This window comes from Phalangium opilio, unplaced genomic scaffold (assembly GCF_054372755.1).
Source record: "Phalangium opilio isolate 3A_F unplaced genomic scaffold, DU_Popi_V2 ptg000098l_1, whole genome shotgun sequence".
In the NCBI taxonomy this organism is placed as follows: Eukaryota; Metazoa; Arthropoda; class Arachnida; order Opiliones; family Phalangiidae; genus Phalangium; species Phalangium opilio.
The window spans coordinates 1,754,016-1,764,028 of NW_028324201.1; the positions used below are offsets into that span (position 1 = coordinate 1,754,016).

The 10,013-nt window shown below is 45.8% G+C and overlaps 57 non-coding genes across 57 annotated transcripts; all 57 read left to right on the top strand.

The window, feature by feature from the left end:
- The first annotated feature begins 201 nt into the window (after window positions 1–201).
- Window positions 202–283, top strand: TRNAT-UGU (transfer RNA threonine (anticodon UGU)). The gene has a single exon. It is a non-coding gene; the product is annotated as a tRNA-Thr (tRNA).
- A 74-nt stretch (window positions 284–357) lies between these two features.
- TRNAS-AGA (transfer RNA serine (anticodon AGA)) lies at window positions 358–438 on the top strand. The gene has a single exon. It is a non-coding gene; the product is annotated as a tRNA-Ser (tRNA).
- A 75-nt stretch (window positions 439–513) lies between these two features.
- Window positions 514–595, top strand: TRNAS-AGA (transfer RNA serine (anticodon AGA)). Its single transcript has one exon. It is a non-coding gene; the product is annotated as a tRNA-Ser (tRNA).
- A 75-nt stretch (window positions 596–670) lies between these two features.
- TRNAS-CGA (transfer RNA serine (anticodon CGA)) lies at window positions 671–752 on the top strand. The gene has a single exon. It is a non-coding gene; the product is annotated as a tRNA-Ser (tRNA).
- A 75-nt stretch (window positions 753–827) lies between these two features.
- TRNAS-AGA (transfer RNA serine (anticodon AGA)) lies at window positions 828–909 on the top strand. The gene has a single exon. It is a non-coding gene; the product is annotated as a tRNA-Ser (tRNA).
- Window positions 910–984: 75 nt separating this feature from the next.
- TRNAS-UGA (transfer RNA serine (anticodon UGA)) lies at window positions 985–1,066 on the top strand. Its single transcript has one exon. It is a non-coding gene; the product is annotated as a tRNA-Ser (tRNA).
- Window positions 1,067–1,140: 74 nt separating this feature from the next.
- TRNAS-UGA (transfer RNA serine (anticodon UGA)) lies at window positions 1,141–1,222 on the top strand. Its single transcript has one exon. It is a non-coding gene; the product is annotated as a tRNA-Ser (tRNA).
- Window positions 1,223–1,296: 74 nt separating this feature from the next.
- TRNAS-AGA (transfer RNA serine (anticodon AGA)) lies at window positions 1,297–1,377 on the top strand. Its single transcript has one exon. It is a non-coding gene; the product is annotated as a tRNA-Ser (tRNA).
- Window positions 1,378–1,452: 75 nt separating this feature from the next.
- Window positions 1,453–1,534, top strand: TRNAS-CGA (transfer RNA serine (anticodon CGA)). Its single transcript has one exon. It is a non-coding gene; the product is annotated as a tRNA-Ser (tRNA).
- Window positions 1,535–1,609: 75 nt separating this feature from the next.
- TRNAS-AGA (transfer RNA serine (anticodon AGA)) lies at window positions 1,610–1,691 on the top strand. Its single transcript has one exon. It is a non-coding gene; the product is annotated as a tRNA-Ser (tRNA).
- A 75-nt stretch (window positions 1,692–1,766) lies between these two features.
- TRNAS-UGA (transfer RNA serine (anticodon UGA)) lies at window positions 1,767–1,848 on the top strand. The gene has a single exon. It is a non-coding gene; the product is annotated as a tRNA-Ser (tRNA).
- A 74-nt stretch (window positions 1,849–1,922) lies between these two features.
- TRNAS-AGA (transfer RNA serine (anticodon AGA)) lies at window positions 1,923–2,004 on the top strand. Its single transcript has one exon. It is a non-coding gene; the product is annotated as a tRNA-Ser (tRNA).
- Window positions 2,005–2,079: 75 nt separating this feature from the next.
- TRNAS-AGA (transfer RNA serine (anticodon AGA)) lies at window positions 2,080–2,161 on the top strand. The gene has a single exon. It is a non-coding gene; the product is annotated as a tRNA-Ser (tRNA).
- A 73-nt stretch (window positions 2,162–2,234) lies between these two features.
- TRNAS-UGA (transfer RNA serine (anticodon UGA)) lies at window positions 2,235–2,316 on the top strand. Its single transcript has one exon. It is a non-coding gene; the product is annotated as a tRNA-Ser (tRNA).
- Window positions 2,317–2,704: 388 nt separating this feature from the next.
- TRNAS-AGA (transfer RNA serine (anticodon AGA)) lies at window positions 2,705–2,785 on the top strand. The gene has a single exon. It is a non-coding gene; the product is annotated as a tRNA-Ser (tRNA).
- Window positions 2,786–2,860: 75 nt separating this feature from the next.
- TRNAS-AGA (transfer RNA serine (anticodon AGA)) lies at window positions 2,861–2,942 on the top strand. The gene has a single exon. It is a non-coding gene; the product is annotated as a tRNA-Ser (tRNA).
- A 75-nt stretch (window positions 2,943–3,017) lies between these two features.
- On the top strand, window positions 3,018–3,099 carry TRNAS-AGA (transfer RNA serine (anticodon AGA)). The gene has a single exon. It is a non-coding gene; the product is annotated as a tRNA-Ser (tRNA).
- A 75-nt stretch (window positions 3,100–3,174) lies between these two features.
- Window positions 3,175–3,256, top strand: TRNAS-UGA (transfer RNA serine (anticodon UGA)). Its single transcript has one exon. It is a non-coding gene; the product is annotated as a tRNA-Ser (tRNA).
- Window positions 3,257–3,330: 74 nt separating this feature from the next.
- TRNAS-UGA (transfer RNA serine (anticodon UGA)) lies at window positions 3,331–3,412 on the top strand. Its single transcript has one exon. It is a non-coding gene; the product is annotated as a tRNA-Ser (tRNA).
- Window positions 3,413–3,642: 230 nt separating this feature from the next.
- TRNAS-CGA (transfer RNA serine (anticodon CGA)) lies at window positions 3,643–3,724 on the top strand. The gene has a single exon. It is a non-coding gene; the product is annotated as a tRNA-Ser (tRNA).
- A 75-nt stretch (window positions 3,725–3,799) lies between these two features.
- TRNAS-UGA (transfer RNA serine (anticodon UGA)) lies at window positions 3,800–3,882 on the top strand. The gene has a single exon. It is a non-coding gene; the product is annotated as a tRNA-Ser (tRNA).
- A 73-nt stretch (window positions 3,883–3,955) lies between these two features.
- Window positions 3,956–4,037, top strand: TRNAS-AGA (transfer RNA serine (anticodon AGA)). Its single transcript has one exon. It is a non-coding gene; the product is annotated as a tRNA-Ser (tRNA).
- A 75-nt stretch (window positions 4,038–4,112) lies between these two features.
- On the top strand, window positions 4,113–4,194 carry TRNAS-AGA (transfer RNA serine (anticodon AGA)). The gene has a single exon. It is a non-coding gene; the product is annotated as a tRNA-Ser (tRNA).
- A 75-nt stretch (window positions 4,195–4,269) lies between these two features.
- Window positions 4,270–4,351, top strand: TRNAS-UGA (transfer RNA serine (anticodon UGA)). Its single transcript has one exon. It is a non-coding gene; the product is annotated as a tRNA-Ser (tRNA).
- A 74-nt stretch (window positions 4,352–4,425) lies between these two features.
- TRNAS-AGA (transfer RNA serine (anticodon AGA)) lies at window positions 4,426–4,507 on the top strand. The gene has a single exon. It is a non-coding gene; the product is annotated as a tRNA-Ser (tRNA).
- Window positions 4,508–4,582: 75 nt separating this feature from the next.
- Window positions 4,583–4,664, top strand: TRNAS-CGA (transfer RNA serine (anticodon CGA)). The gene has a single exon. It is a non-coding gene; the product is annotated as a tRNA-Ser (tRNA).
- Window positions 4,665–4,896: 232 nt separating this feature from the next.
- On the top strand, window positions 4,897–4,978 carry TRNAT-UGU (transfer RNA threonine (anticodon UGU)). The gene has a single exon. It is a non-coding gene; the product is annotated as a tRNA-Thr (tRNA).
- Window positions 4,979–5,052: 74 nt separating this feature from the next.
- TRNAS-AGA (transfer RNA serine (anticodon AGA)) lies at window positions 5,053–5,133 on the top strand. The gene has a single exon. It is a non-coding gene; the product is annotated as a tRNA-Ser (tRNA).
- A 75-nt stretch (window positions 5,134–5,208) lies between these two features.
- Window positions 5,209–5,290, top strand: TRNAS-AGA (transfer RNA serine (anticodon AGA)). Its single transcript has one exon. It is a non-coding gene; the product is annotated as a tRNA-Ser (tRNA).
- Window positions 5,291–5,365: 75 nt separating this feature from the next.
- TRNAS-AGA (transfer RNA serine (anticodon AGA)) lies at window positions 5,366–5,447 on the top strand. The gene has a single exon. It is a non-coding gene; the product is annotated as a tRNA-Ser (tRNA).
- A 75-nt stretch (window positions 5,448–5,522) lies between these two features.
- Window positions 5,523–5,604, top strand: TRNAS-UGA (transfer RNA serine (anticodon UGA)). The gene has a single exon. It is a non-coding gene; the product is annotated as a tRNA-Ser (tRNA).
- Window positions 5,605–5,678: 74 nt separating this feature from the next.
- Window positions 5,679–5,760, top strand: TRNAS-UGA (transfer RNA serine (anticodon UGA)). Its single transcript has one exon. It is a non-coding gene; the product is annotated as a tRNA-Ser (tRNA).
- Window positions 5,761–5,990: 230 nt separating this feature from the next.
- Window positions 5,991–6,072, top strand: TRNAS-CGA (transfer RNA serine (anticodon CGA)). The gene has a single exon. It is a non-coding gene; the product is annotated as a tRNA-Ser (tRNA).
- A 75-nt stretch (window positions 6,073–6,147) lies between these two features.
- TRNAS-UGA (transfer RNA serine (anticodon UGA)) lies at window positions 6,148–6,230 on the top strand. The gene has a single exon. It is a non-coding gene; the product is annotated as a tRNA-Ser (tRNA).
- Window positions 6,231–6,303: 73 nt separating this feature from the next.
- TRNAS-AGA (transfer RNA serine (anticodon AGA)) lies at window positions 6,304–6,385 on the top strand. The gene has a single exon. It is a non-coding gene; the product is annotated as a tRNA-Ser (tRNA).
- Window positions 6,386–6,460: 75 nt separating this feature from the next.
- Window positions 6,461–6,542, top strand: TRNAS-AGA (transfer RNA serine (anticodon AGA)). The gene has a single exon. It is a non-coding gene; the product is annotated as a tRNA-Ser (tRNA).
- A 75-nt stretch (window positions 6,543–6,617) lies between these two features.
- Window positions 6,618–6,699, top strand: TRNAS-UGA (transfer RNA serine (anticodon UGA)). The gene has a single exon. It is a non-coding gene; the product is annotated as a tRNA-Ser (tRNA).
- A 74-nt stretch (window positions 6,700–6,773) lies between these two features.
- On the top strand, window positions 6,774–6,855 carry TRNAS-AGA (transfer RNA serine (anticodon AGA)). The gene has a single exon. It is a non-coding gene; the product is annotated as a tRNA-Ser (tRNA).
- A 75-nt stretch (window positions 6,856–6,930) lies between these two features.
- TRNAS-CGA (transfer RNA serine (anticodon CGA)) lies at window positions 6,931–7,012 on the top strand. Its single transcript has one exon. It is a non-coding gene; the product is annotated as a tRNA-Ser (tRNA).
- Window positions 7,013–7,086: 74 nt separating this feature from the next.
- Window positions 7,087–7,168, top strand: TRNAS-AGA (transfer RNA serine (anticodon AGA)). The gene has a single exon. It is a non-coding gene; the product is annotated as a tRNA-Ser (tRNA).
- Window positions 7,169–7,243: 75 nt separating this feature from the next.
- On the top strand, window positions 7,244–7,325 carry TRNAS-UGA (transfer RNA serine (anticodon UGA)). Its single transcript has one exon. It is a non-coding gene; the product is annotated as a tRNA-Ser (tRNA).
- Window positions 7,326–7,555: 230 nt separating this feature from the next.
- On the top strand, window positions 7,556–7,637 carry TRNAS-AGA (transfer RNA serine (anticodon AGA)). Its single transcript has one exon. It is a non-coding gene; the product is annotated as a tRNA-Ser (tRNA).
- Window positions 7,638–7,712: 75 nt separating this feature from the next.
- TRNAS-AGA (transfer RNA serine (anticodon AGA)) lies at window positions 7,713–7,794 on the top strand. Its single transcript has one exon. It is a non-coding gene; the product is annotated as a tRNA-Ser (tRNA).
- Window positions 7,795–7,869: 75 nt separating this feature from the next.
- On the top strand, window positions 7,870–7,951 carry TRNAS-UGA (transfer RNA serine (anticodon UGA)). Its single transcript has one exon. It is a non-coding gene; the product is annotated as a tRNA-Ser (tRNA).
- Window positions 7,952–8,025: 74 nt separating this feature from the next.
- TRNAS-AGA (transfer RNA serine (anticodon AGA)) lies at window positions 8,026–8,107 on the top strand. The gene has a single exon. It is a non-coding gene; the product is annotated as a tRNA-Ser (tRNA).
- A 75-nt stretch (window positions 8,108–8,182) lies between these two features.
- TRNAS-AGA (transfer RNA serine (anticodon AGA)) lies at window positions 8,183–8,264 on the top strand. Its single transcript has one exon. It is a non-coding gene; the product is annotated as a tRNA-Ser (tRNA).
- A 75-nt stretch (window positions 8,265–8,339) lies between these two features.
- On the top strand, window positions 8,340–8,421 carry TRNAS-UGA (transfer RNA serine (anticodon UGA)). Its single transcript has one exon. It is a non-coding gene; the product is annotated as a tRNA-Ser (tRNA).
- Window positions 8,422–8,495: 74 nt separating this feature from the next.
- On the top strand, window positions 8,496–8,577 carry TRNAS-UGA (transfer RNA serine (anticodon UGA)). Its single transcript has one exon. It is a non-coding gene; the product is annotated as a tRNA-Ser (tRNA).
- Window positions 8,578–8,652: 75 nt separating this feature from the next.
- Window positions 8,653–8,734, top strand: TRNAS-CGA (transfer RNA serine (anticodon CGA)). Its single transcript has one exon. It is a non-coding gene; the product is annotated as a tRNA-Ser (tRNA).
- A 75-nt stretch (window positions 8,735–8,809) lies between these two features.
- Window positions 8,810–8,891, top strand: TRNAS-AGA (transfer RNA serine (anticodon AGA)). Its single transcript has one exon. It is a non-coding gene; the product is annotated as a tRNA-Ser (tRNA).
- Window positions 8,892–8,966: 75 nt separating this feature from the next.
- Window positions 8,967–9,048, top strand: TRNAT-UGU (transfer RNA threonine (anticodon UGU)). Its single transcript has one exon. It is a non-coding gene; the product is annotated as a tRNA-Thr (tRNA).
- Window positions 9,049–9,121: 73 nt separating this feature from the next.
- Window positions 9,122–9,202, top strand: TRNAS-AGA (transfer RNA serine (anticodon AGA)). The gene has a single exon. It is a non-coding gene; the product is annotated as a tRNA-Ser (tRNA).
- A 75-nt stretch (window positions 9,203–9,277) lies between these two features.
- On the top strand, window positions 9,278–9,359 carry TRNAS-CGA (transfer RNA serine (anticodon CGA)). The gene has a single exon. It is a non-coding gene; the product is annotated as a tRNA-Ser (tRNA).
- A 73-nt stretch (window positions 9,360–9,432) lies between these two features.
- TRNAS-AGA (transfer RNA serine (anticodon AGA)) lies at window positions 9,433–9,513 on the top strand. The gene has a single exon. It is a non-coding gene; the product is annotated as a tRNA-Ser (tRNA).
- A 75-nt stretch (window positions 9,514–9,588) lies between these two features.
- On the top strand, window positions 9,589–9,670 carry TRNAS-CGA (transfer RNA serine (anticodon CGA)). Its single transcript has one exon. It is a non-coding gene; the product is annotated as a tRNA-Ser (tRNA).
- A 72-nt stretch (window positions 9,671–9,742) lies between these two features.
- Window positions 9,743–9,824, top strand: TRNAS-AGA (transfer RNA serine (anticodon AGA)). Its single transcript has one exon. It is a non-coding gene; the product is annotated as a tRNA-Ser (tRNA).
- Window positions 9,825–9,898: 74 nt separating this feature from the next.
- Window positions 9,899–9,980, top strand: TRNAS-AGA (transfer RNA serine (anticodon AGA)). The gene has a single exon. It is a non-coding gene; the product is annotated as a tRNA-Ser (tRNA).
- The last annotated feature ends 33 nt before the right edge of the window (window positions 9,981–10,013 follow it).

The window sequence follows — 10,013 nt, forward strand, 5'->3', positions numbered from 1 at the left end:
CTTTAGTGGTTTCACAGATTTCTGATTAGTTTCGGTTAATCGGATCAGTCGTGGCCGAGTGGTTAAGGCGACAAACACGAAATCTGTTGGGATATTCCCGCGCAGGTTCGAATCCGGCCGACTGCGATTAAGCAAAGATTTTTTATTTCAATAATACCCTTAGTGGTTTCACAGATTTCTGAGTAGTGTCGGTTAATCGGAGCAGTCGTGGCCGAGTGGTTAAGGCGACAGACTTGTTTTCTGTTGGTATATTCCCGCGTAGGTTCAATTCCTGCCGACGGCGTTCGAACTAACATTTTTATTCCAATGATAGCTTTAGAAGTTAGACACTTTTTTAAGTGGTCTCGGTTAACAGAAGCTGTCGTGGCCGAGTGGTTAAGGCGGCTGACTAGAATTCTGTTGGGATATTCCCGTCAGGTTCAAATCCTGCCGACCGCAACTGAGCAAACATCTTTTATTTCAATAATACCTTTAGTGTTTTCACAGATTTCTGAGTGGTCTCGGTGTACCGAAGCAGTCGTGGCCGAGTGGTTAAGGCGACAGACTAGAAATCTGTTGGGGTATTCCCGCGCAGGTTCGAATCCTGCCGACTGCGATTGAGCAAAGATTTTTTATTACTATAATACCTTTAGTGGTTTCACAGATTTGTGAGTGGTCTGGGGTAACCGAAGCAGTCGTGGCCTAGTGGTTAACTCGACAGACTCGAAATCTGTTGGGATATTCCCGCGCAGGTTCGAATCCTGCCGACTGCGATTGAGCAAAGGTTTTCTATTTCAATAATACCCTTAGTGGTTTCACAGATTTCTGAGTAGTCTCGGTTAATCGGAGCAGTCGTGGGCGAGTGGTTAAGGCGACAGACTAGAAATCTTTTGGGATATTCCCGTGCAGGTTCGAATCCTGCCGACTGCGATTGAGCAAAGATTTTTTATTTCAATGATACCTTTAGTGGTTTCACGGATTTTCGAGTGGTCGCGGTTAACCGAAGCAGTCGTGGCAGAGTGGTTAAGGCGACGGACTTGAAATCTGTTGGGATATTCACGCGCAGGTTCGAGTCCTGCCGAATGCGTTCGAACTCACATACTTATTCCAATGATAGCTTTAGTAGTTCCACAATTTTTTGAGTGGACTTGGTTAACAGAAGCAGTCGTGGCCGAGTGGTTAAGGCGACAGACTTGAAATCTGTTGGGATATTCCCGCGCAGGTTCGGATCCTGCCGACTGCGGTCGAACTAACATTTTTATTCCAATGATAGCTTTAGAAGTTCCATACTTTTTTAAGTGGTCTCGGCTAACGGAAGCAGTCGTGGCCGAGTGGTTAAGGCGGCTGACTAGAATTCTGTTGGGATATTCCCGTCAGGTTCAAATCTTGCCGACTGCGACTGAGCAAACATCTTTTATTTCAATAATACCTTTAGTGGTTTCACAGATTTCTGAGTGGTCTAGGGTAACCGAAGCAGTCGTGGCCGAGTGGTTAAGGCGACAGACTCGAAATCTGTTGGGATATTCATGCGCAGGTTCGAATCCTGCCGACTGCGATTGAGCAAAGATTTTCTATTTCAATAATACCCTTAGTGGTTTCACAGATTTCTGAGTAGTCTCGGTTAATCGGAGCAGTCGTGGCCGAGTGGTTAAGGCGACAGACTAGAAATCTGTTTTGATATTCCCGCGCAGGTTCGAATCCTGCCGACTGCGATTGAGCAAAGATTATTTATTTCAATGATACCTTTGGTGGTTTCACGGATTTTCGAGTGGTCGCGGTTAACAGAAGCAGTCGTGGCCGAGTGGTTAAGGCGACAGACTTGAAATCTGTTGGGATATGCCCGCGCAGGTTCGGATCCTGCCGACTGCGGTCGAACTAACATTTTTATTCCAATGACAGCTTTAGAAGTTCCACACTTTTTTAAGTGGTCTCGGCTAACGAAAGCAGTCGTGGCCGAGTGGTTAAGGCGACAGACTAGAAATCTGTTGGGATATTCCCGCGCAGGTTCGAATCCTGCCGACTGTGATTGAGCAAAGATTTTTTTTTACTATAATACCTTTAGTGGTTTCACAGATTTCTGAGTGGTCTGGGGAAACCGAAGTAGTCGTGGCCGAGTGGTTAAGGCGACAGACTAGAAATCTGTTGGGATATTCCCGCGCAGGTTCGAATCCTGCCGACTGCGATTGAGCAAAGGTTTTTTTTCAATAATACCTTTAGTGGTTTCAGAGATTTATGAGTTGTGTCGGTTAACTGAAGCGGTCGTGGCCGAGTGGTTAAGGCGACAGACTTGAAATCTGTTGGGATATTCCCGCGCAGGTTCGAATTCTGTCGATTGCGATTGAGCAAAGATTTTTTAATTCAATAATACCTTTAGTGGTTTCACAGATTTCTGAGTAGTTTCGGTTAATCGGATCAGTCGTGGCCGAGTGGTTAAGGCGACAAACACGAAATCTGTTGGGATATTCCCGCGCAGGTTCGAATCCGGCCGACTGCGATTGAGCAAAGATTTTTTATTTCAATAATACCCTTAGTGGCTTCACAGATTTCTGAGTAGTCTCGGTTAATCGGAGCAGTGGTCGCCGAGTGGTTAAGGCGACAGACTTGTTTTCTGTTGGTATATTCCCGCGCAGGTTCAATTCCTGCCGACGGCGTTCGAACTAACATTTTTATTCCAATGATAGCTTTAGAAGTGAGACACTTTTTTAAGTGGTCTCGGTTAACAAAAGCTGTCGTGGCCGAGCGGTTAAGGCGGCTGACTAGAATTCTGTTGGGATATTCCCGTCAGGTTCAAATCCTGCCGACTGCAACTGAGCAAACATCTTTTATTTCAATAATACCTTTAGTGTTTTCACAGATTTCTGAGTGGTCTCGGTGTACCGAAGCAGTCGTGGCCGAGTGGTTAAGGCGACAGACTAGAAATCTGTTGGGGTATTCCCGCGCAGGTTCGAATCCTGCCGACTGCGATTGAGCAAAGATTTTTTATTACTATAATACCTTTAGTGGTTTCACAGATTTGTGAGTGGTCTGGGTTAATCGGAGCAGTCGTGGCCGAGTGGTTAAGGCGACAGACTAGAAATCTGTTGGGATATTCCCGTGCAGGTTCGAATCCTGCCGACTGCGATTGAGCAAAGATTTTTTATTTCAATGATACCTTTAGTGGTTTCACGGATTTTCGAGTGGTCGCGGTTAACCGAAGCAGTCGTGGCAGAGTGGTTAAGGCGACAGACTTGAAATCTGTTGGGATATTCACGCGCAGGTTCGAGTCCTGCCGAATGCGTTCGAACTCACATACTTATTCCAATGATAGCTTTAGTAGTTCCACAATTTTTTGAGTGGACTTGGTTTACAGAAGCAGTCGTGGCCGAGTGGTTAAGGCGACAGACTTGAAATCTGTTGGGATATTCCTGCGCAGGTTCGGATCCTGCCGACTGCGGTCGAACTAACATTTTTATTCCAATGATAGCTTTAGAAGTTCCACACTTTTTTAAGTGGTCTAGGCTAACGGAAGCAGTCGTGGCCGAGTGGATAAGGCGGCTGACTAGAATTCTGTTGGGATATTCCCGTCAGGTTCAAATCTTGCCGACTGCGACTGAGCAAACATCTTTTATTTCAATAATACCTTTAGTGTTTTCACAGATTTCTGAGTGGTCTCGGTGTACCGAAGCAGTCGTGGCCGAGTGGTTAAGGCGACAGTCTCGAAATCTGTTGGGATATTCCCGCGCTGGTTCGAATCCTGCCGACTGCGATTGGGCAAAGTTTTCTTATTACTATAATACCTTTAGTGGTTTCACAGATTTCTGAGTGGTCTGGGTTAACCGAAGCAGTCGTGGCCGAGTGGTTAAGGCGACAGACTTGAAATCTGTTGGGATATTCCCGCGCAGGTTCGGATCCTGCCCGACTGCGTTCGAACTAACATTTTTATTCCATGATAGCTTTAGAAGTTCCACAATTTTTTAAGTGGTCTCGGTTAACAGAAGCAGTCGTGGCCGAGTGGTTAAGGCGGCAGACTAGAAATCTGTTGGGATATTCCCGCGTAGGTTCGAATCCTGCCGACTGCGATTGAGCAAAGATTTTCTATTTCAATAATACCCTTAGTGGTTTCACAGATTTCTGAGTAGTCTCGGTTAATCGGAGCAGTCGTGGCCGAGTGGTTAAGGCGACAGACTAGAAATCTGTTGGGATATTCCCGCGCAGGTTCGAATCCTGCCGACTGCGATTGAGCAAAGATTTTTTATTTCAATAATACCCTTAGTGGTTTCACAGATTTCTGAGTAGTCTCGGTTAATCGGAGCAGTCGTGGCCGAGTGGTTAAGGCGACAGACTTGAAATCTGTTGGGATATTCACGCGAAGGTTCGAATCCTGCCGACTGCGTTCGAACTCACATACTTATTCCAATGATAGCTTTAGTAGTTCCACAATTTTTTGAGTGGACTTGGTTAACAGAAGCAGTCGTGGCCGAGTGGTTAAGGCGACAGACTAGAAATCTGTTGGGATATTCCCGCGCAGGTTCGAATCCTGTCGACTGCGATTGAGCAAAGATTTTTTAATTCAATAATACCTTTAGTGGTTTCACAGATTTCTGAGTAGTTTCGGTTAATCGGATCAGTCGTGGCCGAGTGGTTAAGGCGACAAACTCGAAATCTGTTGGGATAATCCCGCGCAGGTTCGAATCCTGTCGACTGCGATTGAGCAAACATTTTTTAATTCAATAATACCTTTAGTGGTTTCACAGATTTCTGAGTAGTTTCGGTTAATCGGATCAGTCGTGGCCGAGTGGTTAAGGCGACAAACACGAAATCTGTTGGGATATTCCCGCGCAGGTTCGAATCCGGCCGACTGCGATTAAGCAAAGATTTTTTATTTCAATAATACCCTTAGTGGTTTCACAGATTTCTGAGTAGTCTAGGTTAATCGGAGCAGTCGTGGCCGAGTGGTTAAGGCGACAGACTTGTTTTCTGTTGGTATATTCCCGCGTAGGTTCAATTCCTGCCGACGGCGTTCGAACTAACATTTTTATTCCAATGATAGCTTTAGAAGTTAGACACTTTTTTAAGTGGTCTCGGTTAACAGAAGCTGTCGTGGCCGAGTGGTTAAGGCGGCTGACTAGAATTCTGTTGGGATATTCCCGTCAGGTTCAAATCCTGCCGACCGCAACTGAGCAAACATCTTTTATTTCAATAATACCTTTAGTGGTTTCACAGATTTGTGAGTGGTCTCGGTGTACCGAAGCAGTCGTGGCCGAGTGGTTAAGGCGACAGACTAGAAATCTGTTGGGGTATTCCCGCGCAGGTTCGAATCCTGCCGACTGCGATTGAGCAAAGATTTTTTATTACTATAATACCTTTAGTGGTTTCACAGATTTGTGAGTGGTCTGGGTTAATCGGAGCAGTCGTGGCCGAGTGGTTAAGGCGACAGACTAGAAATCTGTTGGGATATTCCCGTGCAGGTTCGAATCCTGCCGACTGCGATTGAGCAAAGATTTTTTATTTCAATGATACCTTTAGTGGTTTCACGGATTTTCGAGTGGTCGCGGTTAACCGAAGCAGTCGTGGCAGAGTGGTTAAGGCGACAGACTTGAAATCTGTTGGGATATTCACGCGCAGGTTCGAGTCCTGCCGAATGCGTTCGAACTCACATACTTATTCCAATGATAGCTTTAGTAGTTCCACAATTTTTTGAGTGGACTTGGTTTACAGAAGCAGTCGTGGCCGAGTGGTTAAGGCGACAGACTTGAAATCTGTTGGGATATTCCTGCGCAGGTTCGGATCCTGCCGACTGCGGTCGAACTAACATTTTTATTCCAATGATAGCTTTAGAAGTTCCACACTTTTTTAAGTGGTCTAGGCTAACGGAAGCAGTCGTGGCCGAGTGGATAAGGCGGCTGACTAGAATTCTGTTGGGATATTCCCGTCAGGTTCAAATCTTGCCGACTGCGACTGAGCAAACATCTTTTATTTCAATAATACCTTTAGTGTTTTCACAGATTTCTGAGTGGTCTCGGTGTACCGAAGCAGTCGTGGCCGAGTGGTTAAGGCGACAGTCTCGAAATCTGTTGGGATATTCCCGCGCTGGTTCGAATCCTGCCGACTGCGATTGGGCAAAGTTTTCTTATTACTATAATACCTTTAGTGGTTTCACAGATTTCTGAGTGGTCTGGGTTAACCGAAGCAGTCGTGGCCGAGTGGTTAAGGCGACAGACTTGAAATCTGTTGGGATATTCCCGCGCAGGTTCGGATCCTGCCCGACTGCGTTCGAACTAACATTTTTATTCCATGATAGCTTTAGAAGTTCCACAATTTTTTAAGTGGTCTCGGTTAACAGAAGCAGTCGTGGCCGAGTGGTTAAGGCGGCAGACTAGAAATCTGTTGGGATATTCCCGCGTAGGTTCGAATCCTGCCGACTGCGATTGAGCAAAGATTTTCTATTTCAATAATACCCTTAGTGGTTTCACAGATTTCTGAGTAGTCTCGGTTAATCGGAGCAGTCGTGGCCGAGTGGTTAAGGCGACAGACTAGAAATCTGTTGGGATATTCCCGCGCAGGTTCGAATCCTGCCGACTGTGATTGAGCAAAGATTTTTTATTTCAATAATACCCTTAGTGGTTTCACAGATTTCTGAGTAGTCTCGGTTAATCGGAGCAGTCGTGGCCGAGTGGTTAAGGCGACAGACTTGAAATCTGTTGGGATATTCACGCGAAGGTTCGAATCCTGCCGACTGCGTTCGAACTCACATACTTATTCCAATGATAGCTTTAGTAGTTCCACAATTTTTTGAGTGGACTTGGTTAACAGAAGCAGTCGTGGCCGAGTGGTTAAGGCGACAGACTAGAAATCTGTTGGGATATTCCCGCGCAGGTTCGAATCCTGTCGACTGCGATTGAGCAAAGATTTTTTAATTCAATAATACCTTTAGTGGTTTCACAGATTTCTGAGTAGTTTCGGTTAATCGGATCAGTCGTGGCCGAGTGGTTAAGGCGACAAACTCGAAATCTGTTGGGATAATCCCGCGCAGGTTCGAATCCGGCCGACTGTGATTGAGCAAAGATTTTTTATTTCAATAATACCTTAGTGGTTTCACAGATTTCTGAGTAGTCTCGGTTAATCGGAGCAGTCGTGGCCGAGTGGTTAAGACGACAGACTAGAAATCTGTTGGGATATTCCCGCGCAGGTTCGAATCCTGCCGACTGCGATTGAGCAAAGATTTCTTATTACTATAATACCTTAAGTGCTTTCACAGATTTCTGAGTGGTCTGGGTTAACCGAAGCAGTCGTGGCCGAGTGGTTAAGGCGACAGTCTTGAAATCTGTTGGGATATTCTCGCGCAGGTTCGAAGCCTGCCGACTGCGGTCGAACTAACATTTTTATTCCAATGATAGCTTTAGAAGTTCCACACTTTTTTAAGTGGTCTCGGTTAACGGAAGCAGTCGTGGCCGTGTGGTTAAGGCGACAGACTAGAAATCTGTTGAGATATTCCCGCTTAGGTTCAAATCCTGCCGACTGCGTTCGAACTAACATTTTTATTCCAATGATAGCTTTAGAAGTTAGACACTTTATTAAGTGGTCTCGGTTAACAGAAGCAGTCGTGGCCGAGTGGTTAAGGCGGCAGACTAGAAATCTGTTGGGATATTCCCGCGTAGGTTCGAATCCTGCCGACTGCGATTGAGCAAAGATTTTCTATTTCAATAATACGCTTAGTGGTTTCACAGATTTCTGAGTAGTCTCGGTTAATCGGAGCAGTCGTGGCCGAGTGGTTAAGGCGACAGACTAGAAATCTGTTGGGATATTCCCGCGCAGGTTCGAATCCTGCCGACTGCGATTGAGCAAAGATTTTTTATTTCAATGATACCTTTAGTGGTTTCACGGATTTTCGAGTGGTCGCGGTTAACCGAAGCCATCGTGGCCGAGTGGTTAAGGCGACAGACTTGAAATCTGTTGGGATATTCACGCGCAGGTTCGAATCCTGCCGACTGCGTTCAAACTCACATACTTATTCCAATGATAGCTTTAGTAGTTCCACAATTTTTTGAGTGGACTTGGTTAACAGAAGCAGTCGTGGCCGAGTGGTTAAGGCGACAGACTAGAAATCTGTTTGGATATTCCCGCGTAGGTTCGAGTCCTGCCGACTGCGATTGAGCAAAGATTTTCTATTTCAATAATACCCTTAGTGGTTTCACAGATTTCTGAGTAGTCTCGGTTAATCGGAGCAGTCGTGGCCGAGTGGTTAAGGCAACAGACTAGAAATCTGTTGGGATATTCCCGCGCAGGTTCGAATCCTGCCGACTGCGATTGAGCAAAGATTTTTTATTTCAATGATACCTTTAGTGGTTTCACGGATTTTCGAGTGGTCGCGGTTAACCGAAGCCATCGTGGCCGAGTGGTTAAGGCGACAGACTTGAAATCTGTTGGGATATTCACGCGCAGGTTCGAATCCTGCCGACTGCGTTCGAACTCACATACTTATTCCAATGATAGCTTTAGTAGTTCCACAATTTTTTGAGTGGACTTGGTTAACAGAAGCAGTCGTGGCCGAGTGGTTAAGGCGACAGATTTGAAATCTGTTGGGATATTCCCGCGCAGGTTCGAATCCTGCCGACTGCGATTGAGCAAAGATTTTTTATTACTATAATACCTTTAGTGGTTTCACAGATTTCTGAGTGGTCTGGGGTAACCGAAGCAGTCGTGGCCGAGTGGTTAAGGCGACAGACTCGAAATCTGTTAGGATATTCCCGCGCAGGTTCGAATCCTGCCGACTGCGATTGAGCAAAGATTTTCTATTTCAATAATACCCTTAGTGGTTTCACAGATTTCTGAGTAGTCTCGGTTAATCGGAGCAGTCGTGGTCGAGTGGTTAAGGCGACAGACTAGAAATCTGTTGGGATATTCCCGCGCAGGTTCGAATCCTGCCGACTGCGATTGAGCAAAGATGTTTTATTTCAATAATACCCTTAGTGGTTTCACAGATTTCTGAGTAGTCTCGGCTAATCGGAGCAGTCGTGGCCGAGTGGTTAAGGCGACAGAATTGTTTTCTGTTGGTATATTCCCGCGCAGGTTCAAATCCTGCCGACTGCGTTCGAACTAACATTTTTATTCCAATGATAGCTTTAGAAGTTAGACACTTTTTAAGTGGTCTCGGTTAACAGAAGCTGTCGTGGCCGAGTGGTTAAGGCGGCTGACTAGAATTCTGTTGGGATATTCCCGTCAGGTTCAAATCCTGCCGACTGCGACTGAGCAAACATGTTTTATTTCAATAATACCTTTAGTGTTTTCACAGATTTCTGAGTGGTCTCGGTGTACCGAAGCAGGCGTGGCCGAGAGGTTAAGGCGACAGACTCGAAATCTGTTGGGATATTCCCGCGCAGGTTCGAATCCTGCCGACTGCGTTCGAACTAACATTTTTATTCCAATGATAGCTTTAGAAGTTAGACACTTTTTAAGTGGTCTCGGTTAACAGAAGCTGTCGTGGCCGAGTGGTTAAGGCGGCTGACTAGAATTCTGTTGGGATATTCCCGTCAGGTTCAAATCCTGCCGACTGCGACTGAGCAAACATGTTTTATTTCAATAATACCTTTAGTGTTTTCACAGATTTCTGAGTGGTCTCGGTGTACCGAAGCAGGCGTGGCCGAGAGGTTAAGGCGACAGACTCGAAATCTGTTGGGATATTCCCGCGCAGGTTCGAATCCTGCCGACTGCGTTCGAACTAACATTTTTATTCCATGATAGCTTTAGAAGTTCCACACTTTTTAAGTGGTCTCGGTTAACAGAAGAAGTCGTGGCCGTGTGGTTAAGGCAGCAGACTAGAAATCTGTTGAGATATTCCCGCGCAGGTTCAAATCCTGCCGACTGCGTTCGAACTAACATTTTTATTCCAATGATAGCTTTAGAAGTTAGACACTTTTTTAAGTGGTCTCGGTTAACAGAAGCAGTCGTGGCCGAGTGGTTAAGGCGGCAGACTAGAAATCTGTTGGGATATTCCCGCGTAGGTTCGAATCCTGCCGACTGCGATTGAGCAAAGATTTCTTATTACTATAATACCT